We start from the raw sequence: 26,639 nt of genomic DNA, 5'->3' as shown, positions 1-26,639 counted from the left end.
CACTCCATGGACTGCAGCCTACCAGGCTCCTCCGTCCATGGGATTTTCCAGGCAAGAGTACTGGAGTCGGGTGCCATTGCCTTCCCCCTTTAGTTACCTAAATACGTAGTATTATGTTCATCTGCTCTTCAGGAAAAAAAAAAAAAAGAAACAGTTCACTATGGCCTTTGTTAGGTAATTGTAAGAAGAAAGAATCACCAGAAAGAAGTTATTTGTGACTAAGTAGCACAAGAAGGTTGTTTCCATGGAAAATTTGTTACAATTTTTAAAGCCTAGAAAGGTATAAAATACAACCAAATTAGGCTAAATGAAACCAAAGGAAATTCTCAGAGAAAAGTTTAAATAAATATAAAGCTTGGTAAAATTAGACAAAACTACTTAAATATCCTTGCTGAACTTTAGCAAAATATACATTTCAAAGTTTATATGTGATAACTTTCCCATCTAACGAAAACAGCTCATTTCTGAGTAACCACTCTAACTTGTTTTCATTTAACCATTCTAGTTTGTTTTCATTTAATTTTATTTAATTTTTTGAAAGATTGGTTATTCAGAGCAGGCTATATACTAGCTACCCAAGCAATTGGGTGACTTGTTTTGGTCAATGAACTGTGATTAGAGGTGATGAGAATAACTCCCAGACCAGGTCATTTTCATGGGTCTGAAGATGCATTTCATGCAGAGATGGGCTCAATAAAGGACAGAAATGGTATGGACCTAACAGAAGCAGAAGATATTAAGAAGGGGTGGCAAGAATACACAGAAGAACTGTACAAAAAGATCTTCACAACCAAGATAATCACGATGGTGTGATCACTCACCTAGAGCCAGACATCCTGGAATGTGAAGTCAAGTGGGCCTTAGAAAACGTCATTACGAACAAAGCTAGTGGAGGTGATGGAATCCCAGTTGAGCTTCTTCAAATCCTGAAAGATGATGCTGTGAAAGTGCTGCACTCAATATGCCAACAAATTTGGAAAACTCAGCAGTGGCCACAGGACTGGAAAAGGTCACTTTTCATTCCCATCCCAAAGAAAGGCAATGCCAAAGAATGCTCAAACTACTGCACAATTGTACTCATCTCACACGCTAGTAAAGTGATGCTCAAAATTCTCCAAGCCAGGCTTCAGCAATACATGAACCATGAACTTCCAGATGTTCAAGCTGGTTTTAGGAAAGGATAGGAACCAGAGATCAAATTGCCAATGTCCGCTGGATCATGGAAAAAGAAAGAGACTTCCAGAAAAACATCTATTTCTGCTTTATTGACTATGCCAAAGCCTTTGACTGTGTGGATCACAATAAACTGTGGAAAACTCTTCAAGAGATGGGAATACCAGACCACCTGACCTGTCTCTTGAGAAACCTATATGCAGGTCCGGAAGCAACAGTTAGAACTGGACATGCAACAACACACTGGTTCCAAATAGGAAAAGGAGTCCGTCAAGGCTGTATATTGTCACCCTGCTTATTTAACTTCTATGCAGAGTACATCATGAGAAACACATGGCTGGAAGAAACACAAGCTGGAATCAAGATTGCCAGGAGAAATACCAATCACCTCAGAGATGCAGATGACACCACCCTTATGGCAGAAAGTGAAGAGGAACTAAAAAGCCTCTTGATGAAAGTGAAAGAGGAGAGTGAAAAAGTTGGCTTAAAGCTCAACATTCAGATCAAGATCCTGGCATCTGGTTCCATCACTTCATGGGAAATAGATGGGGAAACAGTGGAAACAGTGTCAGACTTTATTTTTTTGGGCTCCAGAATCACCACAGATGGTGACTGCAGCCATGAAATTAAAAGACGCCTACTCATTGGAAGGAAAGTTATGAACAACCTAGATAGCATACTGAAAAGCAGAGACAGTACTTTGCCAACAAAGGTCCGTCTAGTCAAGGCTATGGTTTTTCCAGTGGTCATGTATGGATGTGAGAGTTGGACTGTGAAGAAAGCTGAGTGCTGAAGAATTGATGCTTTTGAACTGTGGTGTCGGAGAAGACTCTTGAGAGTCCCTTGGACTGCAAGGAGATCCAACCAGTCCATTCTGAAGGAGATCAGCCCTGGGATTTCTTTGGAAGGAATGATGCTGAAGCTAAAACTCCAGTACTTTGGCCACCTCATGCGAAGAGCTGACTCATTGGAAAAGACTCTGATGCTGGGAGGGATTGGGGGCAGGAGGAGAAGGGGACGACCGAGGATGAGATGGCTGGATGGCATCACTGACTTGATGGATGTGAGTCTGAGTGAACTCTGGGAGTTGGTGATGGACAGGGAGGCCTGGCATGCTGCAATTCATGGGGTCGCAAAGAGTCGGACACGACTGAGCGACTGAACTGAAGATGCAGATGCCAGAGTCTTTAGAAGTTTATTTAAATCAACTTCAAGGATGGAAGCAGAACAGATAGATAGAGCTGGGCATAGAATTTATATCTGCTCACTCCTTAAAGAATGGTCCTTCAACGCTGGCCTGTAAGAGTGTGATATGATATGATGTGTGATATAATATGTTATGATTGATGTGTGTACACATGTCAGTCATGTCCCACTCTTTGCAACCCCAAGCACTGTAATCCACCAGGCTCCTCTATCCATGGGTTTTTCTAGGCAAGAATACTGGAGTGGGTTGATGTTTCCTTCTCCAGGGATCTTCCCAACCCATGGACCAAATCCACACCTCCTGTGTCTCCTCCATTGCAGGTGGATTCTTTACCACTGAGCCACCAGGGAAGCCCCATAATGTGATTGAAACTAGATTATCAAAAAGAGTAGTTTCAAGACTTCCCTGGGAGTCTCGTGGTTAAGACTTTGTGCTTCGACTGCAGGGGACTTCCCTGGCAGTCCAATGGTTAAGACTCTGCCTCCACTGCAGGGGACATGGGTTCTGTCTCTGGTCGGGAAACTAAGATCCCAAATGCTGCATGGTGGGGCCAAAAAAAGAGTACTTTCATTGTGAATGACTCTTACTCATGTTCCTTGTAGGAATACAGTAATTATTACTGCAAAAAGACAATGCAGAGATCTTAAGTACCTATCAACTTAAGAGAAAAAAGTCAGAGTAACTTACATGAATTTGTGGAATGATGAAAGGAGCTACATTATTATAATAATGATAGAAGACTAATAGTCCTCTATATTTATTGAGTGAGGACCCTAAGCTAAGTCCTGAGCTAAGCACTTAACCTGCCTTATTTCATTTAATACTTACAATAATTCTACAAGTTAAGTATTTTTTAAATAAATATATTTTACTGAAGTATAGTTGACTTGCAATGATTCAGGTGTACAGCAAGGTGATTCAGTTATACATATACACTTGTATTATTTTTTAAATTATTTTCCATTGTAGGTTTTTACAAGATATTGACTATCAAGGTGAAGGTGAAGGTGAAGTCGCTCAGTCGTGTCCGACTCTTTGCAACCCTGTGGACTGTAGCCTACCAGGCTCCTCCGTCCATGGGATTCTCCAGGCAAGAATACTGGAGTGGCTTGCCATTTCCTTCTCCAGGGGATCTTCCCGACCCACGGATCGAACCCAGGTCTCCCGAATTGGAGGCAGACGCTTTAACCTCTGAGCCACCGGGGAAGCCTATTGACTACAGTTCCCTGTATTTTTTTTTTTTTTAATCTTATTTAGAAACAGGAAACAAAACATTGATGAGAGAGCTGAAACATAAAGAAAGCTAAACACCAAAGAATTGATGCTTTCAAAATGTGGTGCTGGAGAAGACTCTGGAGAGTCCTTGGACAGCAAGATCAAACCAGTCCATCCTTAAGGAAATCAGCCCTGAATATTCATTGGAAGGACTGATGCTAAGCTGAAACTCCAATACTTTGGCCACTGATATGAACAGCCGACTCATTGGAAAAGATTCTGATACTGGGAAAGATTAAGGGCAAGAGGAGAAGGGGGTGACAGGATGAGATGGCTGGGTGGCATCACAAACTCAACGGACACGAGTTTGAGCAAACTCCGGGAGATAGTGAAGGACAGGGAAGCCTGGCATTCATGGGTCACAAAGAATTGGACACGACTTAGTGACTTAACAACAACCACCTTACTCAAAATTCACACAAAACAGGTAGGTGAAGCAATGTAAACTTGAGATTCAATAATTTCATTGTTATTTTTTCCACTGTGGCACATCACAGATCAAGGGAAATGCTAGCCTGGCTTTTTGTATGTATTAAAAGAGAATTGTCAAACTTCCCTTTTACCTAGTTGCTATAAATTAAACATTGCGCTATTGACATTTAACAAATACTTATCCACTAACTCTGAAGTTTTTACATCATTTTATGGAATTTCTGTGTCATCAGAATGTTAAAGTTCTTGGGCTGACTAATAGCAGTTATTTTTAAAAAATGACAAAAGCATTAGAATATATCTAATAATTCTGCTAACCAATTTCCACTCTTTTTCTTTTTTTAATTTTAATGACATTTTATTTTATTTATTTTTATTTTACTTTATTTTACTTTTACAATACTGTATTGGTTTTGCCATACATCAACATGCATCCACCATGGGTGTACACGTGTTCCCAATCCTGAACCCCCCTCCCACCACCCTCCCAGTACCATCTCTCTGGGTCATCCCCGTGCACCAGCCCCAAGCATCCTGTAACCTGCAATGAACCTAGACTGGCGATTCGTTTCTTATATGACAGTACACATGTTTCAGTGCCATTCTCCCAAATCATCCCACCCTCTCCCTCTCCCTCAGAGTCCAAAAGACTGTTCTATACATCTGTGTCTCTTGTGCTGTCTCACATACAGGCTTGTCGTTACCATCTTTCTAAATTCCATATATATGCATTAGTATACTGTATTGGTGTTTTTCTTTCTGGCTTACTTCACTCTGTATAATCGGCTCCAGTTTCATCCACCTCATTAGAACTGATTCAAATGTATTCTTTTTAATGGCTGAGTAATATTCCATTGTGTATATGTACCACAGCTTTCTTATCCATTCACCTGCTGATGGACATCTAGGTTGCTTCCATGTCCTGGCTATTATAAACAGTGCTGTGATGAACATTGGGGTGCACGTGTCTCTTTCAATTCTGGTTTCCTCGGTGTGTATGCCCAGCAGTGGGATTGCTGGGTCATAAGGTAGTTCTATTTGCAATTTTTTAAGGAATCTCCGCACTGTTCTCCATAGTGGCTGTACTAGTTTGCATTCCCACCAACAGTGTAAGAAGTTCCCTTTTCTCCACACCCTCTCCAGCATTTATTGCTTGTAGATTTTTGGATCACAGCCATTCTGACTGGTGTGAAATGGTACCTCATTGTGGTTTTGATTTGCATTTCTTTGATAATGACTGATGCTGAGCATCTTTTCACTCTTTTTCAAAAATAAATTTCAGTCACTATGCTTTTATTTAGGATTCCTCCCTGAAATGCCTTTTCAAAAGTTTGAGCACTTACATTTATTATCACTAAAGCCTGTGTTATGCTGAATGACTTCTATGGTTGCATATGCTATGACTCTTATTATTTTGCCTGAAACACAGATCTATAATTTCTTCTCAAGCATTGTCTTATTGACCCAGTAACAGTTCTCCCTCAGATCAACTGAAAGAAGTAACAAATTCCAAGGCACACACTATGGAAGACTTTAAGTGGTGTAGGCACAGTGAAACATAAAACAAAGAACAGTTCATCTATTCTTGGGATGGATGACATTTCCTATTCAGAAGAAAGAGAATAAGTACACTAAATTGATGAATGACATCTCAACCTTTTCTCACATTTATTTTTTAAAAAAGAAAACAATTTCCACAAGTTGCTTGCAGTTGATGTCACCTTAGCACAAAAAATTTCCCCCTTACAACTCTTCTCAGAAATTACTCTGTACATCTCTCTGAAGCTTTTATTCTCTCAGTCAGTTTCTTCTTGACAGATATTCTCCTAGAAGCAGCATTAACGATGCCAATACACTCTAGGTGTTCCAAACAGAAAAAGACGTTGCTGCACAAATGCTCTTTCATATTGTCTGACACTATTAATTCTGGGAAACTCTACTGGTCAGCTCTTTGATCTATAATCCATTCAGAAATTTGAGGATCAAAGACATGATTATATCTTTAAAATTTGTTGAATATCTCTTTTGGCAATTGATTTGCTTTATGACCTTAAACAGTCACTGAAATCTCTGGCCCTTGTTTCCTGCATTTATAAAAGAAAGTTGGATTAGGTATTCTAAAGTTTTTTTAGAGCTTAAATTGTCTAACTTATTAGGATTCATCACTGTCAAATACCTGAAAGTTTCAAACAAATAAATTTGTTGATTTTAACAAAATACCAAAGCATATAAAATAGAATTGCAAAATTGCAGTAACACGTACTATGATATATTAAGTAAAATAAACTCAGCTTTGTTTGAACCTATTCATTTCAATTTGATGTAATATTATAGTAATTAATATTTGGTTTTCATTCAATAGTATAATATATTCAAAGTTTAAGGCACTAGAAGTTTTCTAGGTACATATATAAGAAATGTATGACTACCTCTTGGCTAAAAACCATCTAAATCAGTAACACCAATAGGGAAACCCCAAATAATTAACAGCAACAAAACTTAACAAAATAAATTTCAAAACAAAGGAATTGTGAAACAAATCTTCTATATCCAGTTAGCAGGTGTTGTACCACCAAATCCATGGGGTCGCAAAGAGTCAGACACAACTGAGCGACTGAACTGAACTGTATCACCAAAACACCGTATCCTCACAAGGTGCTCAAAAGCGCAGAAATATGAGCCCATTTGAAGACTCGTAAGCAAGACAGTGGACAAAAAGAGCAAAATTGATATATTCAATATTAGCAGAAAAAAATAGAACCAAGTTAATATTCAACAAAAGGAACTGGTCGTGTATGTAATGACGTATGTAATGGGTTGTTTACAAATGTGTTATTTGGTTTCCAAAAATTAGTTTGTCTGTACTTTCTGTTGTTGACTTCCAACTTAATTCTATAGTAGCCCAAGAACATGTTGTGTGATTTCATCCCTTTAACTTTATTGAGACTTGTTTTATGGCCCAGAATATGTTTAGTCTCAGTAAATGTTCAGTGTGCTCCTGAGAAGAAGGTATATTCTGAAGCTGGGATGGATGCAGTCAAATAGTTTCATAGTGTTGCTGAAGTCTGCTCTATTTTTGCTTATTTTCTGTTTACTTAATTATTGAATCTACTTAATGAAATTAGATAGTAGCAAGCTTCCCTTGTGGCTAAGACAGTAAAGAATCTGCCTGCAATGCAAGAGACCTGGGTTTGATCCCTGGGCTGGAAAGATCCCAAGAAGGGAATGGCAAGCCACTTCAGTAGTCTTGCCAGGAAAACTCTATGGACAGAGGAGCCTGGCGGGCTACAGTCCATGGGGTCACAAAGAGTCAGACATGACTGAGTGACTTTCACTTTCCTTTCATATAGTAGCAAAGTGACACCATGGGGTCTCAAAGAGTTGAACAAGACTTAGCCACTGAACAGCAGCAGTTATTGAATTAAGAAGGAGATACCTTGAAAGAGTATTGAAGTCTTTAGTTATAATTATGATTTATCCACGTGTCTTATGGTTTTGGTTTGCACATGACCAGAAATCATTGCTAGATATTGTTTATAAAGGACCATGACCCTATTGTGCTCTAATGACGTTATCTTGCATTATAGAGAATTCATCCTTTCATTTGTTGGTCTCATAGAGGAGGTGGCTGATCATCTCATTTCAGTCTGGGACTGAGTGTTGAAAGTAGGGAGGGTACAGTGAAAATAGATTACAGTTTTACTTAGACTCAGCCTATCTTTGATTTATTCTTTCCTAGGGAAGACCTTCCAGAGCTTTAATGAGAAACAAGAGTTTGTTTTCTCTGAGGTTTTCTACAGATTAAGTTCTGACCTAAAAGGTTTTGAGGAAGGCTTGGCAGCCCACTCCAGTACTCTTGCCTGGAAAATCCCCATGGACAGAGGAGCCTGGCAGACTACAGTCCATGGGGTTTCAAAGAGTCAAACATGACTGAGCTGCTAAGCACTAGAAGATTTTCAGCTTCTGGTATTCAGTGTCCTACACCAAGCAACTTTAAAATTTGGCACATATCTTAAGGGGATGTGGAGACTAGATATCTCCATTTGACTCCTGAAATATCCAGTTTGTCTCCTTTGTTCTTGTTCACTCGCCCAGTCATGTCCAACTCTTTATGATCCTATGAACTGCAGCACACCAGTCCTCCCTGTCCCTCACCATCTCCTGGAGTTTGCCCAAGTTCATGTTCATTGCATCAGTAATGCCATCCAGCCATCTCATCCTCTGATGCCCTCTTCTCCTTCTGCCGTCAATCCTTCTCAACATCAGGGACTTCTCCAATCAGTTATCTGTTGGCATCAAATGACCAAAATAGTGGGGTTTCAGCTTTAGCATTAGTCCTTCCCTCAAATATTCAGGGTAGATATCCCTTAAGATTGACTGGTTTGATCTCCTTGCTGTCCAAGGGACTTTCAGGAGTCTTCTCCAGCACCACAGTTGAGGGCAACAATTCTTTGGTGTTCTGCCTTCTTTACGGTCCAACTCTCACAGCCATTGTGGCCATTGGGAAGACCTTCAGACCTGGGAGCCTCATCTTTTGGTGTCATATCTGTTTGGCCTTTCATACAGTTCATGACGTTCTCACAGCAAGTGTACCGGGGTGGTTTGCCATTCCTTCCTCCAGTGGATCATGTTTTGTCAGAACTCTCTGCTATGACCCATCTGTCTTGAGTGGCCCTGCACGGCATTGCTCATAGCTTCATTGACTTATGCAGGCCCTTTGCCACGAGAAGGCAGTGATCTGCGAAGGGTTGTCTCCTTAGGCCCCACATATATACCTATGTCTCTGCTGGTTTACTTGTTCCCTGCCCTAGGACCTTCTGCCCCAGGGCCAACCCTAGATGCTTCTGTTCAGTTCAGTCGTTCAGTCCTGTCCAGCTCTTTACAACCCCGTGGACTGCAGCACCTCAGATTTCCCTGTCCATCACCAACTCTCAGAGCTTGCTCAAACTCATATCCGTTGAATCGGTGATGCCATCCAATTATCTCATCGTCTGTCATCCCCTTCTCCTCCTGCCTTCAGTCTTTCCCAGAATCAGGGTCTTTTCCAATGAGTCAGGTTTTCGCATCAGGTGGCCAAAGTATTGGTGCTTCAGCTACAGCATCAGTCCTTCCAATGAATATTCAGGACTGATTTTCTTTAGGATTGACTGGTTTGATCTCCTTGCAGTCCAAGGGACTCTCAGGAGTCTTCTCCAACACCACAGTTCAAAAGCATCAATTCCTGGATGCTTAGCCTACAGCTATAATCAGTAAATATCTCCAGGGTTAAAATATCTATAGATCCTCAGGGTCATTCAGCACTCCCTCCAAGGCCCTCAACTCCTACCCATTGTAGTTTCACTCCCCTGTTACTGGTGGATACTGTGTTGTGCTTTCTTTTCAAATTTGTATACAAAAAAATTACTCAGATGCATACTTTACCTTGTTTATTGTGATTTTACTGTTGATTATATACCATCAATGTTCAGATGCATATTTTACATTATTTACTGTTACTATCCCCAAAGGCACATAATTTTTCCAAAAAAAAAAAAAAAAAAAGAAGCAGTTTTCAGGACTTTGACTTCTGTCATTATGGAAAAGTGTTTGTCACTCAATTGTATCCGACTCTCTGCAACCTCATGAATTGTAGCCCACCAGGCTCCTCTGTCCATAGAATTTTCCAGGCAAGAATACTGGAGTGGGCTGCCAATTCCATCTCCAGGGGATCTTCCCAATCCAGGGATCAAACCCAGGTCTCCTGCATTGCAGGCGGATTTGTTATTCACCAAGCCACCAGGGAAGCCCTGTGAATATGGGAGGTAGATATTATAAAAAACCTGTTACTCCAAAGCAAAGAGATTCTGGAAGAGGTTAATGTTAATTTTTTTTAATGTATTACAGGACTTTCAATAAATAAAGAAAGTCTTCAAGCAACCCCTAGTAAAATGTAACCTGAAACATTAACAGGAGGGAAGGGGGCAGAGCACAACCTTCAAAAGAATGATGAACCCCAAGGACATGACATAAATTGATTAGAACCAAACAGGTCTAAAATGGCAGACTAGTTGACTTCCAGTAGACTTCTTAATTTTTTTTTAATCACTTGATTTTTTTTTAATCAAAAGTCTTTCCCAACCTCATAACTTTATCTGGAAAATAAATCAAGCAATTGTCAACATAGCTATAAACACTAACTTCAAATTTTCTATAACAAAAGTTCTAGTGGATATAAACATTAGAATAAAACTTTTTTTAAATAATGTGCTTCTAAAAATTAAGCTTTTCATGGACTTCCTCTAGACCTTGAGTCTCAGTATATGCTCATGGTAACACATCAGCAAACTAAATGGCACACCCACTGCACCATGACAGTTTCAAGGTTGACAATAAAGGTGATTATCACTTTGTCTCTCACTAAATTCTTTTGCAATGAGACATCAAGAACCTGAACTTCATTCAGTCCTGAGACCAGGTGTGTGATCTCAGTTAAAAGACCATGGGTTCAAGTCCCAATCTATTCCAGGGTTTCAAAACCAGAACGGGAATGTGAGTAGCAAGTTGCCAGGAGATTGATGTTGATATATATGTACATTTATCCTTGGTAAAGTGTATATATATGTGTGTGTGTGTTCTGTTCTGTGCTAAGTTGCTTCAGTCATGTCCAACTTTTTGCAACTGTATGGACTGTAGCCTGCCAGGCTCCTCTGCTCATGGGATTCCCCAAGCAAGAATACTGGAGTGGGTTGCCATACATACATATATGACTTCCCTGGAGCCTCAGATGATAAAGAATCTGCCTGTAATGCAGGAGCCCCGGGTATGATCCCTGAGTCTGGAAGATCCTCTGGAGAAGGGAATGGCAACCCAATCCAGTATTCTTGCCTGGAGAATTCCATGGACATAGGAGCCTGGCAGAGTTGGACACAACTGAAGTGACTTAGCAGCAGCAGCAGGCTATTCTCTATGTGGTTGCAAGGAGTCAAACACGAATGAGCAAACAACGCTTTCACACACACACATATATATGATGTATCACTATGTCAACTGATCAGAGACCAAACCTGGACTAGTTCCAAATACGCTTCTTGAAACTGACATTCTTAAATAAGAAAAAAAAAGCTTAAGTGCTATCCTAGGATGGTAGTGTAACAGCAGGGAAAGGGGAAGGGCACGACTTTTGAAAGAATGACATAGCCCAAGGACACAACATAAGCCAGTTAGAATCAACTGGGTCCAAGGTGGCAGACAAGTCAGCTTCAACTAGACCTTGATCCTCAATCAGCAAGCTGAATGACACACCAGAGGCACCATGACAATTCCAAGGCACTGTCAAAAGACCAAGGGGTGGGTGGTGGCCCAATTCCTGGAAATCTCCATCCCTTTCTCAAAATAGTTGAAATAATCCTCTTGCTCATTAGTTTATAACCATGCCACATTTCAGGGTCACCAGATTCACCCTCTGCAATGGCCCACACTCTGAATTTGAATAAACCCATTTCTTACCTATCACTTTGTCTCTCATTGAATTATTTATACAATGAGATATTAAGAACCCAAATTTCATTAGGTCCTGAAACCAGGTAGCAAGGGTTTTGGCTGGGTTCAATTCAGTGTATGGGTTCAAGTCTCAATCTGAGGTAAATTGTTTCAGTAGGTCCTGTTTGCTTGTAGTAGAAGCATCAAAAAATTCCCAGTTTAGGCCTGTAGGATCCCCAAAGATAAATACATATGATCAGACAATCAGAGATTAATAAACATAAGAGAAAAAAAGCTACTATGATCATGACCCAGAAAAAAAAAAAACACACAAAAGATTTGGACCTCCATGGTCTTCAAATATTGGAATTATAAAAGCAAAGTATAAAATAACTTTGTATTTTGGAAGAAAGTTTAAAATGAAATCACAAAACTGATCAAGAAACAAGAGACTGGGAATTTATGAAATAAAAATAAATAATATATTTGAAAATAAAAAATATAATTGTTGACATTTTAAAACTTCAGAAAGCCATGGATTAAATAGCAGCTTAGACATGGATGAAAAAAATATAGTGAAAGTTGGATCTAAATAAATTACCCAGAAGGTAATACAGGAAAACAAGGAGATGGAAATTATTAAAGTGTGATTGGGAGACAAAGAAAATAAAATAATAATTTATGGATTTTTAAGAGATAAATTAATGAGAATAGAAATAAATATTTGATGAGTTTATGGATAATTTTTCAATTCTGATGAAGGCTGTAAATCCATAAATATCCAAAACATGATTTATAGCAGGCTTGATATAAAGAAATCTGGACCTAGACACTTTATGTAAAACTCTGGAACACAAAGGTTAAAATATTTAAAAATAGCTTAAGAGAAAAAAATTATCTATAAATGATAATTTGACTGACTGCAGATTTCACAACTCCAGTTAGAAAACATTTTTTGGTAATATCTTCAGTGTGCTGAAAGAACATAATTGTCAACCTAGAATTAACTGTCCATTCAAAATTATGCTCAACAAAAGAAACTACAAGCCCAAAATAGAGTCACTTGTGCTAAACCTCAAGACTTAATGTTGTTCAGTTTCCCAGTCATATCTGACTCTTTGTGACCCTGTGAACTGCAGCATGCCAGGCCTCTCTGTCTCTCACCATCTCTTGAAGTTTGCCCAATGTCATGTCCATTGCCTCGATGATGCCATCCAGCCATCTCATCCTCTGACACCCTCTTCTCCTTCTGCCCTCAATCCTTCCCAGCATCAGGGGCTTTTCCAATAAGTCAGCTGTTCACATCAGATAATCAAAATACTGGAGTTTCAGCTTCAGCATCAGTCCTTCTAATGAGTGTTCAGGATTGATTTCCCTTAAGATTGACTGGTTTGATCTCCTTGCTGTCCAAGGGCCTCTCAGGAGTCGTGTCCAGCACCACAGTTCAAAGGCATCAATTTTTCTGCACTCCGCCTTCTTTACAGTCTAGATCTCACAACTCTATGTGACCACGAGGAAGACCATTGCCTTGGCTTACGGACCTTTGTTGGCAGAGTAATGTCTCTGCTTTTAAAAACACTGTCTAGGTTTATCATAGCTTTCCTGCCAAGAAGCCAACGTCTTCTGATTTCATGGCTGCAGTCACCATCTGCAGTGACTTTAGAGCCCAAGAAGAGGAAACCTATCACTACTTCTACCTTTTCCCCTCTATTTGCCATGAAGTAATGGGGCTGGATGCCATGATCTTAGTTTTTGGTTTTTTTTTTTTAATATTTAATTTTAAGCTGGCTCTTTTCACTCTCCTTCACCCTCATCAAGAGGCTCTTTAGTTCCTCTTTGCTTTCTGCCATGAGGGTGGTATCATTAGAATATCTAAGGTTGTTGATGTTTCTCCTGCCTATCTTGATTCCAGCTTGTAACTCAATTCAGCCTCGAATTTCTCATGATGTGCTCAGTGTATAGATTAAGACTTATGACCTATTCTAATTGTAGTTTCACCCTCTCCCAGAGCAGCCTTTTAAACCAAGCAGTATGGAATTTCCTGGTCAGCACTAAGGAGGTAATCTGCCTAAGACCTCCTGCCTCCCCATAACCTTGTCTGAAATAATCCACTCTTTTAAATCCTTGTCCCACCTCTTTCAGTCTCTGAAAACCTTCCATTTTGTATATCTCCTAACAATGCTTTTCTACATGCTGAATGGGATGCTGCTTAATTCATGAATCATCTAATGAAACCGATTATGCCTTCAAACTGACTCAGTCAAATTTCTTTAAGTGCCTTCAGTATGAGGGCAGAGTACACTATCTTGAGATTGTTATCTGAGGGAATCTGCCCCAGTGGACCTTCACCAAAAGAACTTCTAAAAAATGACTTCAGGAAGAAGAAAGATTGTCTCAGAACAAAGACCTGAGATCGAAAGGGTAACAGTGAGCAAGTGAAAAGTGAAAGTGTTAGTTGCTCAGCCGTGTCTGACTCCTTTCGACCCCATGGACTGTAGCCCACCAGGCTGTGGGATTTCCAGGCAAGAATACCTGAGTGGGCTGCCATTCCCTTTTTCAGGGGATCTTCCCAACTCAAGGATCAAACCCAGGTCTCCGGCATTGCAGGCAGATTCCTTACCGTCTGAGCCACCAGGGAAACCTAAATAAACATCATTTATATGAAGTTAAGCTGTTACACAATTTATGTGTTTTTTAAAGGACTTGGTGAAAATAGTGGAAAACAATTATGAAATAAGAGTGGAGCATTTGGAGGTCTTCTAAAGACTTTGTACTGTTCAGCAGAGGAGCAGATATGAACTATAGAATTATTATGTAAGAAGGTAGAAATGTTAGACTTTTCGAGAATAACTAGTAAAAGAATGGAAATAAAATGTGGACCTTAAAAACTAGAAATTTTAAAAATGCAAACAAAACTACTTTCATGATTTTTAAAGGAAAAAACTGAGGAAAGAAAATAATTGAAAAAATAAAACATATTCAACCAAAAGGTAGACAATAGAAAAAAAAAAATAGAACTATCAATAAGTGCAATAAATGTAATCAGACTAAAATTCCAGTTAAAATTCAGAGATAGTCAGATTGAAAAAAAAAAACAGGAATGTTCAAGTTTTCCAGGTCAGACTATAATGGAGCAACAGATATTAGACTTACTCTCCCACCATATACAACTATCAAATTGTCAAAATACCGGAAACAACTGTTTTTAGGTACTGAACAACAAGCAGTGCTTATGTGTGACTTTCAAGAAAACAGAAATACATGAAGTGGGAGCCATATTCAACCCAACTTTCAGTCTGGGCACACTTTTCAAACTGTGGTGCGGGGAAGCAGAGCCAAAGCAGAGCCAAACAGAGCACAGAGATTTTGCAGAGCTGAGGAGGCAGGGATCAGAATTCCAGACCATTGTAGCGGCTATAATTTGTGAGGCAAGTGGAAGGCAGGAGAGATCTGCATTTAAAAGGTAGTTCAAAACTATGCAAAAGGATTCCCTTATTGGAAATCGAGTCTTCGTTTGAATGCTAAACTGCATGTACACAGGAAAGCATCCTCAAGGCCTGCAAGAAAACAGCTACCAGTGGGTGGTGAGAACAAAGATCCCTGGAGTCGCAGCATGCTGGGAGAGTAATTAGAGTTCTGATCAGAGAAAGTAGAGAGACTTGAATGTAAACTCTGGCCTTAAGATTGGATTTCTAAACACATGCCTTATGCACAGGGCTTTTTCACCTGTAGGATAAAGGAATTCTAGACTGTCTCTAAAAGGGTAAAAAACAAAGTTGTGATCAAATCAAGCTAATCCCAAGTAAATTAACTTATTTTCAGGAAAAAAAAATAAAGTACATTTTTTTAAAGGGAGACAACAATATTCAGCTGCTCTACAATGTAACATCCCTAATGTACAACATTCGATAAACTCTGCATGTTATGAGAAAGAGGAGAATATGATAAACCCTTAAGAGAGACAGACAAAAAATAGAAACATATCCAGAGATGGCAGAGATTTTTAAAAGACTTCAAAATAGCTATCATAAATATGTGATTCCTTGAGGATAAAAACCATCCCTTCTCCCAAGGCATGAGAGGGTAAGGGCTAAGAGTATATGCTCTGCTGTTAAGTATATGCCTGGGCTCAAATCTCATATCTGACATGTGTTAACTACAGAAAATTTGGAAAGGTATTTAAGTTGTCTAAGCCCTAGTTTATTTAATCTTAAAATGGGAAAAAGAATATCTTCCTTACAGAATTATCCTAGGATTAATTGGAATAATGTACTTGCATGCTAAGTTGCTTCAGTCATGTCTCACTCTTTGCAATCCTTTGGACTGTAGCCCACCAGGCTCCTCTGACCTTGGGATTCTCCAGTCCAGAATACTGGAATGGGTTGCCATATCCTTTTCCAGGGGATCTTCCCAACCCAGGGATTAAACCCACGTCACTTATGTTTCCTACATTGGCAAGGGTTCTTCACCACTAGCACCAGTTGGGAAAGTGGGATAATGTACCAGGAGTAGCTAACACAGAAACAAGAGCTCTGTAAGGGTAAGGGCTAAGAGCAACACTTACCTATTATCACTCATTATGCAGCACAGACTGGATTAGTTTAGGTGTCTAATATTATGAATGAGAAAAGGCTATCAAGTCCAATGGCACTCATGTCTGGTCTGAATGTTGCAAACCAGCTGGGGTAGGATTAGTGAGCATTAATTGTCAAATCCACTCATAGCATTGAGCAACTGGCCAAGCGGAGAAGGAGAGAGGAGCACCTGTGGTCTAGCCCCTTGGGATGAGAAGACAGCTGAGAACACTCTGACTTGAACTCACATTTCAGGGGCCACTTTAGGAAGAACTGAGGACCAAACAGTGCCTGGCCCAGCCGAAAGCACCTTGTTTGTCTGCCACTCTCTGTTACTGATTAACAGTAGCTTCCCCTCTTGCCACACCCTTTTGCTCAAACACAATTAAATTTTAAAATAACATGACTTTAGGAAGAACTGTTCAAAGTGCAGGTACCTGGTCTGTGAATGAGAATTGGTTGGGTGTAGTCGGGAATCAGAAAACACTTTGTACCTGCTTACTTTGACAAAGAATCAGATCCAAGTTCTCTCCCTGTAGGAAATTTGGAGGAAAACAGGGAGCCTTTAGACCTGGGTTTGGGAATCTGTTTAAAACCCCAAGTGTGTGATCACAACCTGATCACATAGAATCAGAATTTCTTTTGTTACCTTGACCCCCAAGGAACCTCTTTTGGCCATGCCCAGGAAATACCTGAAACTCAGAGGCTGAGTAGGGTTGTGAGGGGACCACTGGAGGGATGTAGGGGCCTTCAGTTTTAATTTGGGCTTTACCACTAGCTTCCTGTGCGTGTTTTCTGATCTTCTGGGTCTTGGAGATAGAACAACTAGATCATAATTTCCCAAAGTATCTCCCTAGGATGTTAACAGGGGATAGGGAAAAAGCAGTTCTGTTAACCAGTACTTTCCAAACTGTCCTGTGAACCACTGGAGTTGGATGAGTTGACTTCAGGAGGCTTCCCTGGTGGATCAGATGGTAAAGAACCTGCCTGCAATGCAATAGACCTGAGTTCCATCCCTGGGTCAGAAAGATTCCCTGGAGAAGGGAATGGCAACCTACTCCAGTATTCTTGCCTGGAGAACTCCATGGACAGAAGGACTCCTCTGGAACTCCATGAGGTCACAAAGAGTTGGACACAACGGAGCTAATTTCACTTTCACTTTCACTTGGTTGAAATTAACATTCTTTTTTCTAATTAATTTTGGCAAATGATCCTAATTTTCCACTTGTAATAATGATATAGAAGTGCTTTAGAATGTTCCTTTTAAAATGTGAGTGGATTTAAAGAAAAAGAATAAATTAATAATAGTATAAATTGTAGGTATGGCAAAGACTGTGAAGGTGGTACACAAATGACTGAAATTTGAGAAAAGTTCTGTCAAATCAGATAAAATTGGTTTACTTGTTGCAGGACTTTGCAGAGATTTTAGCATGTTGATAGAAATTTTGCCTCTTCAAGAAGGGAACTGGCATTTAGCATTTCTTTAACTCATTTGACTATAGAAACCTTCTTTTCTTTAAAATAACCTCTTGTTACACTTATGTTCTGGAAATTTCACTTCAAGAAATGTTTATGAGAAATTCTGAGACAGTTCTATTAAACTTGACCATTTTAGCATTTTGGGTCCTCTATGTTTGATAGAAAGTCTTAGGAGAAAGTACAGGAATGGAGCTAGAAATGGTCATTTAAGAATGTTTATACAGTAGTCAAAAGCATGTTAGCCCTAAATGCAATGTGCTATCCTGGATTGGATGCTGAAACAGAAAAAGGACATTAGTTGGAAGAGACTAGTGAAGTCTAATTGGGATTTTAGTTAATACTAGTGACATAGTTTTAGCAGCAAGTCTGGTAACATTCCCTTCTCACTCCGTTGCCTGGTCTCACAGAGCTCAGCATCAGAGTACAAAGGCTAAGCTAAGAAAGAGGACTCATGTTCCTCACTAAACCCTCAATGAGATCCATGTACCTTTCCTGGTACCAAACTCAGCCCAGGAAGAAGACCCAGGTAGCAATGAAGAAATGGGCATTTTTCACCCTCTTCTACATTCTGTTCTAGCTACTCAGCCCTCCCAGTCACAGCCTAGCCCCTTCAACATTCTTCAACTTTGAACTAAAATCAGGGCCAAAGTCCCCTTGGGGCCAGAGAGGGTAAATTTCTTCAGACCAAGTACTTGAGCGTGCTCACCCATCTAACTGCAGAGTGCTGCAGGCAGTCAGATTGTGGCCATAAAATCCTCAGCAGGTGTTGGTGGACAAGGCAGATAGATTGGGAGAGGAATGTTCTGGCTGAGGGAAGCTGTGAGTATATAAGTCTGCTAACCCTCCCCACAGCCTTTGTCTAGATGATAAATGGGTGGAGACAAGAGAGGAATAACCACTCTCTTCCATGTTCAGACAGACACTGGCATTTATGGCCAGCTTATCACAAACGTCTACAAGTTATATTTCACAGCAAACAGTTATTGGAGGGACGAAAGGAAAGCAAGACCTAAGAGAAACTGAAAGGGAGATAAACCTTAATAAAAACAACAAAAGCATTACATGAAGGGCCTCTCTTAAACACTTGTCTTATTAGAGAATCCTGATCCACCCACATCGTTAACACAGAATCTTCAGGATAAATTTTTAATTTCATTGATCCTAATTAACGTGAATATATGTAATGCATGAGATTGTCCTCAGGGTAGTGGCAATGGGGTGGGAAGAAAGGACAGGACAATGAAAAGACCTGGCTTGGAAAATAATTTCACTAATCTTTTCCAGCTGGTTAGAGAAATGCTACTACCTTTTTTTTTTTTTTTTTTTTTTGCCACAGGATACAGGATCTTAGTTCCTGGATTAGGCACTGAAACTGTGCCCTACCGGCACCCTTGGAAGTGAAAGTGCAGAGTGGACTGCACTGCCAGGGGATTCCCTATTGCTTCTTTACAGATTAATTTCTTTCTAGTTATTTTAGCTAACACATTTCTTGATTTCAAAACTCTTGATCAATTCTTTTTAGTTTTCTAGCACTGAAACTTCTTCATTTACAAATAATGATTTAAAAAAAAAATACTACATTCTTTTCTAATATATATTTATTTTAACTTATTTATTTGGCTGTACCAGTTCTTTGTTTTGGCATGAGAACTCTTAACTGTGGCCCATGGGATCTAGTTCTCTGACCAGGGACTGAACCTGGGCCCCCCTTGCATTGGGAGCATGGAGTCTTAGCCACTGGACAACTAGGGAAGTTCCTACAAATAATAATTTTTGTTTCCTCCTTTTGTTGTTCATTCCTCTCATTTCTATTTCATATCTTACTGCATTAGGAAGGATTTTTGAAGCAGTAGGTAATGATAATATTAATAGTAGGTATCATTATTTTGGAAAGAGTGCCTCTCATATTACTCTTTTAATTGTATTTCCTTTGGGTTAATTGGTCTTTATCATAGCATTACCATTTTCCCCCACATACTGACTCATCTCTTCTCTGGCAATTTATCTCCTACCCATTGTACAAAGATCATCTGAAATCCCATTACTCTCATGAAATATGTACATACAAAAGCACATATAAGTAAACACCCAGCTAATCTTAAAGTAGTTTTTTGCACTTTACAAAGAACTTTCATATACAGATTTTTATTTGACGCTCTTGACAGACCATTGAGTAGGTGTTGTTAAGACTTTCATTTTAGATATAAAAAAGTTCAATCTGTGAGTGGCTGAGCAACTGGCTCTAGGACATTAGCTGACTACAATTTTGTGCTTTCTCTCTTCAGGACCACCTTGCCCTGCTGCTGAAGAACTTTCTCCAGCATCCACCTCGGTCTCTGTGCTTACTACTGTGCTCCTTTTCCACCCCTCCCAGCTGCCATATAGGTTCTGTAACTGGATTTATTCTCTCTCTGAGAGGGATGCTCTAGGGTTCATGACATGCAGAAGGGACACTCCCCTTCCATCTGAAGCACTGGTGATACCAAGGTGAAAGGGTCAATAAAGACTGAGTTGGAAAAGATATATATTTATATATTTTACATCCCAAGGAATTTCAAGAGCTGATGCAGTCCAAACAATCACAACTTGTTAAACAAGTTATTGAAAAGCATCTTTCAGACTCCGTAAAAGTCAACAGGCTTGGCTCAAAGTTCTGTTGTTGTTCAGCCGCTCAGTCATGTCCCACTCTTTGCAACCACGTGGACTACAGCATGCCAGGCTTCCCTGTCCTTCAGCATCTCCCGGACCTTGCACAATTGAGTCAGTGATGCCATCCAGCCATCTCATCCTCTGTTGTCCCCTTCTCCTCCTGCCTTCAATCTTTCCCAGCATCAGGGTCTTTTCAATAAGGAAATTTGGGGTAGCAGTAGGAAATCTCAGGTTATTGCTGCTCATCCATTCACTTTTGCTCAGAAATGTAAATATCTGAAAAAAAATTTTTCACCAGTCATTTATAAAGTTGAACTTAGTTGGCTATCCTATCAGTTATCGATCTTGGACTAGAAGAAGGGTAAAGATGCGGTGAGGGAGGGCTGGGGATAGTCCTGCCCTTGCCAATCTCAGAGACCTGAAATAAGAAAGTGTCAGGGACAGTTCTTCCAATCTGTAGTGAGCAGCAAAGCATTATTTCAATCTTCTGATATATGGATTATCTTCCAGTTAGACTATGAGCTCTTTGAGCTTGCATGTCTTATCTTGTTCCCCTATTTACCTCTTTAATCAAACACCTATCACACTAACAGAAGACTGTTTTAGTAAATGTGCACCATTTTTATTTATTATGGTAAAATATACATAACATAAAATTTACCATTTGAACAGCTTTTAAGCATACTGTTCAATAGCATTAAGTGTATTCACATTATTGAGTGCTCATCGGTTCAGTTCAGTTCAGTCGCTCAGTCGTGTCCGACTCTTTGCGACCCCATGAATCGCAGCACGCCAGGCCTCCCTGTTCATCACCATCTCCCGGAGTTCACTCAGACTCACGTCCATCGAGTCAGTGATGCCATCCAGCCATCTCATCCTCTGTTGTCCCCTTCTCCTCCTGCCCCTAATCCCTCCCAGCATCAAAGTCTTTTCCAATGAGTCAACTCTTCGCATGAGGTGGCCAAAGTACTGGAGTTTCAGCTTTAGCATCATTCCTTCCAAAGAACTCCCAGGGCTGATCTCCTTCAGAATGGACTGGTTGGATCTTGCAGTCGAAGGCACTCTCAAGAGTCTTCTTCAACACCACAGTTCAAAAGCATCAATTCTTCGGCGCTCAGCCTTCTTCACAGTCCAACTCTCACATCCATACATGACCACTGGAAAAACCATAGCCTTGACTAGACAGACCTTAGTCGGCAAAGTAATGTCTCTGCTTTTGAATATGCTGTCTAGGTTGGTCATAACTTTTCTTCCAAGGAGTAAGCATCTTTTAATTTCATGGCTGCAGTCACCATCTGCAGTGATTTTGGAGCCCAAAAAAATAAAGTCTGACACTGTTTCCACTGTTTCCCCATCTATTTCCCATGAAGTGATGGAACCGGATGCCATGATCTTCATTTTCTGAATGTTGAACTTTAAGCCAACTTTTTCATTCTCCTCTTTTACTTTCATCAAGAGGCTTTTAGTTCCTCTTCACTTTCTGCCATAAGGGTGATGTCATCTGCATCTCTGAGGTGATTGATATTTCTCCCGGCAATCTTGATTCCAGCTTGTGTTTCTTCCAGTCCAGCATTTCTCATGATGTACTATGTATAGAAGTTAAATAAGCAGGGTCACAATATACAGCCTTGACGCACTCCTTTTCCTATTTGGAACCAGTCTGTTGTTCCATGTCCAGTTCTAACTGTTGCTTCCTGGCCTACATACAGGTTTCTCAAGAGGCAGGTCGGGTGGTCTGGTATTCCCATCTCTCTCAGAATTTTCCACAATTTATTGTGATCGGCACAGTCAAAGGCTTTGGCATAGTCAATAAAGTAGAAATAGATGTTTTTCTGGAATTCTCTTGCTTTTTCCATGATCCAGCGGATGTTGGCAATTTGATCTCTGGTTCCTCTGTCTTTTCTAAAACCAGCTTGAACATCATCACCTCTATTCATCTCCACAAATTTTGCATGATCCCAAGATGAAACTCTAAACACATTATAATATAACTTCCTATTCTTCCCTTCCCCAGTCCCGAATAACTACCATTATATTTTCTGCCTCTATGAACTTGACTATTCTAGGTACCCCATACAAGTGAAACCATACAACATTTGTCCTTTTGCTTCTGGCTTATTTCACTTGATGTCTTCAAGGTTCATCCATGTTGTATATTTTTTAAATAAATAAATTCTTTTTATTCCATACCTCCCAATCTTGGCCAGAGGTGGAGACTAGAATGGAAGTCTGAAGGAGGAAGGCAGAAAGCTTCAGAGGTTTTAGGGGAGGGGAATAGAAAGGTAAATGAGGCCCGGTGCTCTCTAGACCAGGAAACAATGGACCAAGGGTGAGGAGAGGGTACGTAGTGGGACTGGGTAATGGGAAGGAAAGGGGATAATCCAGAAGTTGGGTCACTCCTGCTTCTCACCGGGAAATCCCCTTGGATCAACTTCCAAAGCTGTCATTAGATCAGGAGTTCTTAACTCTGGGGTCTATGAACCCCTAGGAGATTCATGAATGGACTTTAGGGGTATGCTTGCCAAGAGTATATGTAATTATTCTGAGCATATATATATTTGGGGGGACAAGGTTTATAAATACAGTAGATCCTTAAAGTCATAGAAGTTGAGAACCATATCGTGCCAGAGGAACACATTGTCCTTTTCATTCAAAAATGTTGAAGGGTGGGCCAGAGAAACCTGTTTCCTTTGATTGTCCCTGAGACAAAGTGAGAGTGTTTTGAAGAAGAATCTTCACTATGTAAATAATGCAAATAACAGCATAATCTCACAAATCCAAGAAAAGAAACTATTTTACAGTGCTGTTTGTCTGATGGTAGATCAATTAAAGTCTGCTGCTAAGTCACTTCAGTCGTGTCCGACTCTGTGCGACCCCATAGACCGCAGCCCACCAGGCTCCCCTGTCCCTGGGATTCTCCAGGCAAGAACCCTGGAGTGGGTTGCCATTTCCTTCTCCAATGCATGAAAGTGAAAAGTGAAAGGGAAGTCGCTCAGTCGTGTCCGACCCTTAGCATGGGCTGCAGCCCACCAGGCTCCTCCATCCATGGGATTTTCCTAGTCATAGATGAAAATGATCACCAAGACTTAAGAACTCTATGTCTGGCTATGATTCTCTAATTCTCATCTTTTATTGCTACTTTGTTTTTCTTTCCTGGTTAATTTGCCCAAGACGTATCTTTGGGTTCTGATAGGAATTGCTGTCTCTTGAAGGCTTGGCTACCTGATAGGAACCCTGAGGCCAATAAACGAGAAAGCGATTCTCTCAGACAGGACCACCTATATCTCCAGGTGTTTTCTGAACACTGTTTTTGTTCAGTTGCTAAGTTGTGTCCAACTCTTTGCAACTTCCATGGACTGCAGCACGCCAGGCTTCCCTGTCCATCACCGACTCCCAGAGCTTTCTCAAACTCATGTTCATTGAGTCGATGATTCCATCCAACCATCTCATCCTCTGTTGCCCCACTTCTCCTCCTGCCCTCAACCTTTCCCAGCATCAGGGTCTTTTCCAGTGAGTCCACTCTTCGCATCAGGTGGCCAAAGTATTGGAGCTTCTGCTTCAGCATCAGTCCTTCCAGTGAATATTGAGGGTTGATTTCCTCCAGGATTTATAAGTTTGATCTCCTTGCTGTCCAAGGGACTCCCAAGAGTCTTCTCCAGCACCACAGTTCAAAAACATCAGTTCTTCAGTACTCAGCCTTCTTTATAGTCCAACTCTCACATCCACACATGACTGCTGGAAAAAACCACAGCTTTGACTATTCAGACCTTTGTGAGCAAAGTGATGTCTGTTTTTTAACACACTGTCTAGGTTGGTCATATCTTTTCTTCCAAAGAGCAAGCATCTTTTAATTTCATGGCTGCAGTCACCATCTGCAGGGATTTTGGAGCCAAGATAATAAAATCTCCCACTGTTTTCATTTTCCCCATCTATTTACTATTAAGTCATGGGACCAGATGCCATGATCTTAGTTTTTTGAATGTTGAGTTTGAAGCCAGCTTTTTCATTCTCCTCTTTCACTTTCATCAAGAGGATCTTTAGTTCTTTTTCCTTTTCTGCCATCAAGGTAGTATCATCTGCATATCTGAGGTTGTTGATATTTCTCCTGGCAATCTTGATTCCAGCTTTTGATTCCTTCAGCCTGACATTTCACATGATGTATTCTGCATATAAGTTAAATAAGCAGGGTGACAATACACAGCCTTGACGTACTCCTTTCCCAATTTTGAACCAGTCCATTGTTCCGTGTCCAGTTCTAACTATTGTTTCTTGACTTACATACAGGTTTCTCAGGAGGCAGGTAAGGTGGTCTGGTATTCCAATCTCTTTAAGAATTTTCCACAGTTTGTTGTGATCCACACAGTCAATGAAACAGAAGTAGATGTTTTTCTGGAACTCTCTTGCTTTTTCTATAATCCAACAGATGTTGGCAATTTGATTTCTGATTCCTCTGCCTTTTCTAAATCCAGCTTGTACATTTAGAAGTTCTCAGTTCACATACTGTTGAAGCCTAGCCTGAAGGATTTTGAGTATTACCTTGCTAACATGTGAAATTAGCACAATTGAGCACTGACTTTTCAGAATCTCACTGTTGTAGGTGCTGCCAAGGATATTGAACTTCTTTGTAAAGACACTGCAAGTTCAGGATGAATTTCTAAGGTGGACTCCACCAACCAACATACCTGGGGTCCATCGTTGCTATTTATAATAGGAGATTACATGTGTATAAGTCTTATCATTCTAGTGGATATGATTACATGAGATCAAATCGTAGAGGTAAAGATAGATTAAGAACTGTCAAAAACCCAGAAATAGTAAAATTAAAACCACCAGATCAGTAAGATAGTATTTGATAAGTTTAGTGTGCATATAACAACAGTTTGCAAACCAGGAGCTTTCAAATACAAAACTGATATGAAGCTCAGAAGCTGTAAAATAATTAACTTCCAATTAAAATAAAATAATAAAATAAATGAAAGCTGATACAAAAAAAAAAAAAAAAAGAAGAAGCTCAAAAGCATGGCCTTACAGGATGCTTTATAAAGTGAAAAGGAGGAAGTACCTTAAGCTTTGCCCTGATTGGTTACTGCAATCAGGGAGTTTCCAGATGGTAGGGGATTGGTTAAAAGTAATTACTTCATACCACTTTGAGGAAGATGACTTAAGTTTCTATTATGATTATCAAAGACATTTACAAGAAATAACCCACATTTCACTTATGTTCATGATTTAGATTTTCTTACATGGCTCAGGAAATTTTCAAGTTTGGCTTCCATGTTGTATTGTACTTTAACAGAAGAAAAGGAATGTTCTTTTGTAAGTATTTCTAGTATTTAGAAGTATTTCTAATATGTTCTTTTAGAAGTATTTCTCTTAAATGTAACAATAAATTGTCCTTCTTGACTAAAAAAATTTTTAATTGAAGTATTTAGGACCAGCCATTTCAAGTCAGTATATTCTTTCCTCTAAGGACTACTGAGGAAACAATGGCAAATCATTTATGTCTAGATCTTTTCTTCATTATTTGTGCAGACCAAAATCTAACTTTACTAAATCTCATCCTTAGTATTAATTCATATTACAATTAATAAAAAAATACTCACCTTGATTATTTTAATTTTAAATCTAGACTGTGATTTCCCTAGGGAATTTGAAAACATTTCGATTCCTCAAAAACATTCACAAGAGGAGGATCGCTTTTAGAACCATTTCCATACGTAGCTAATTCCAGACGTTTTATATTGGTTCTCTTAACTTTAGATTTCTAGATATAAAATTTCCTGCTTATAATTGAATTTTAGGGGTACATTTATTTGTGTTTTTTTGGCCTCCTGTAAACTGTCTTTACCTAAAATTACAATTAAAAAATTGCAAATAGAACTGCCTTATGACCCAGCAAGGGCATACACACTGAGGAAACCAGAACTGAAAGAGACACGTGTACCCCAATGTTCATCACAGCACTGTTTATAATAGCCAGGACATGGAAGCAACCTAGATGTCCATCAGCAGATGAGTGGATAAGAAACTGTGGTACATATACACAATGGAGTATTACTCAGCCATTAAAAAGAATACATTTGAATCAGTTCTAATGAGATGGATGAAACTGGAGCCGATTATACAGAGTGAAGTAAGCCAGAAAGAAAAACACCAATACAGTATACTAACACATATATATGGAATTTAGAAAGATGGTAATGATGACCCTGTACGCGAGACAGCAAAAGAGATGCAAATGTGTAGAGCGGACTTTTGGACTCTGAGGGAGAGGGAGAGGGTGGGATGATTTGGGAGAATGGCATTCTAACATGTATACTATCATGTAAGAAATGAATTGCCAGTCTATGTTTGATGCAGGATATAGGATGCTTGGGGCTGATGCACGGGGA

General features: G+C 39.8%; 1 long non-coding RNA gene across 2 annotated transcripts in view; it reads left to right on the top strand.

Moving 5' to 3' along the window:
• The window catches only part of LOC132658451 (uncharacterized), a 31,790-nt gene extending 8,522 nt beyond the window's left edge, over positions 1 to 23,268 (top strand). Inside the window, exons 3-4 of one of the 2 annotated variants that reach the window (XR_009598111.1) lie at positions 3,350 to 4,082; positions 19,884 to 23,268. This is a non-coding gene — a long non-coding RNA (uncharacterized LOC132658451). Of the gene's footprint in view, positions 1 to 3,349; positions 5,384 to 19,883 lie in introns of those variants that run through there. The other variant, XR_009598110.1, reaches the window with a different exon arrangement.
• Positions 23,269 to 26,639: the final 3,371 nt, after the last annotated feature.

The sequence above is a fragment of the Ovis aries genome, chromosome 22 (genome assembly GCF_016772045.2).
Source record: "Ovis aries strain OAR_USU_Benz2616 breed Rambouillet chromosome 22, ARS-UI_Ramb_v3.0, whole genome shotgun sequence".
NCBI classification, from domain to species: Eukaryota; Metazoa; Chordata; class Mammalia; order Artiodactyla; family Bovidae; genus Ovis; species Ovis aries.
This window is presented reverse-complemented; position numbering and strand designations above follow the sequence as displayed.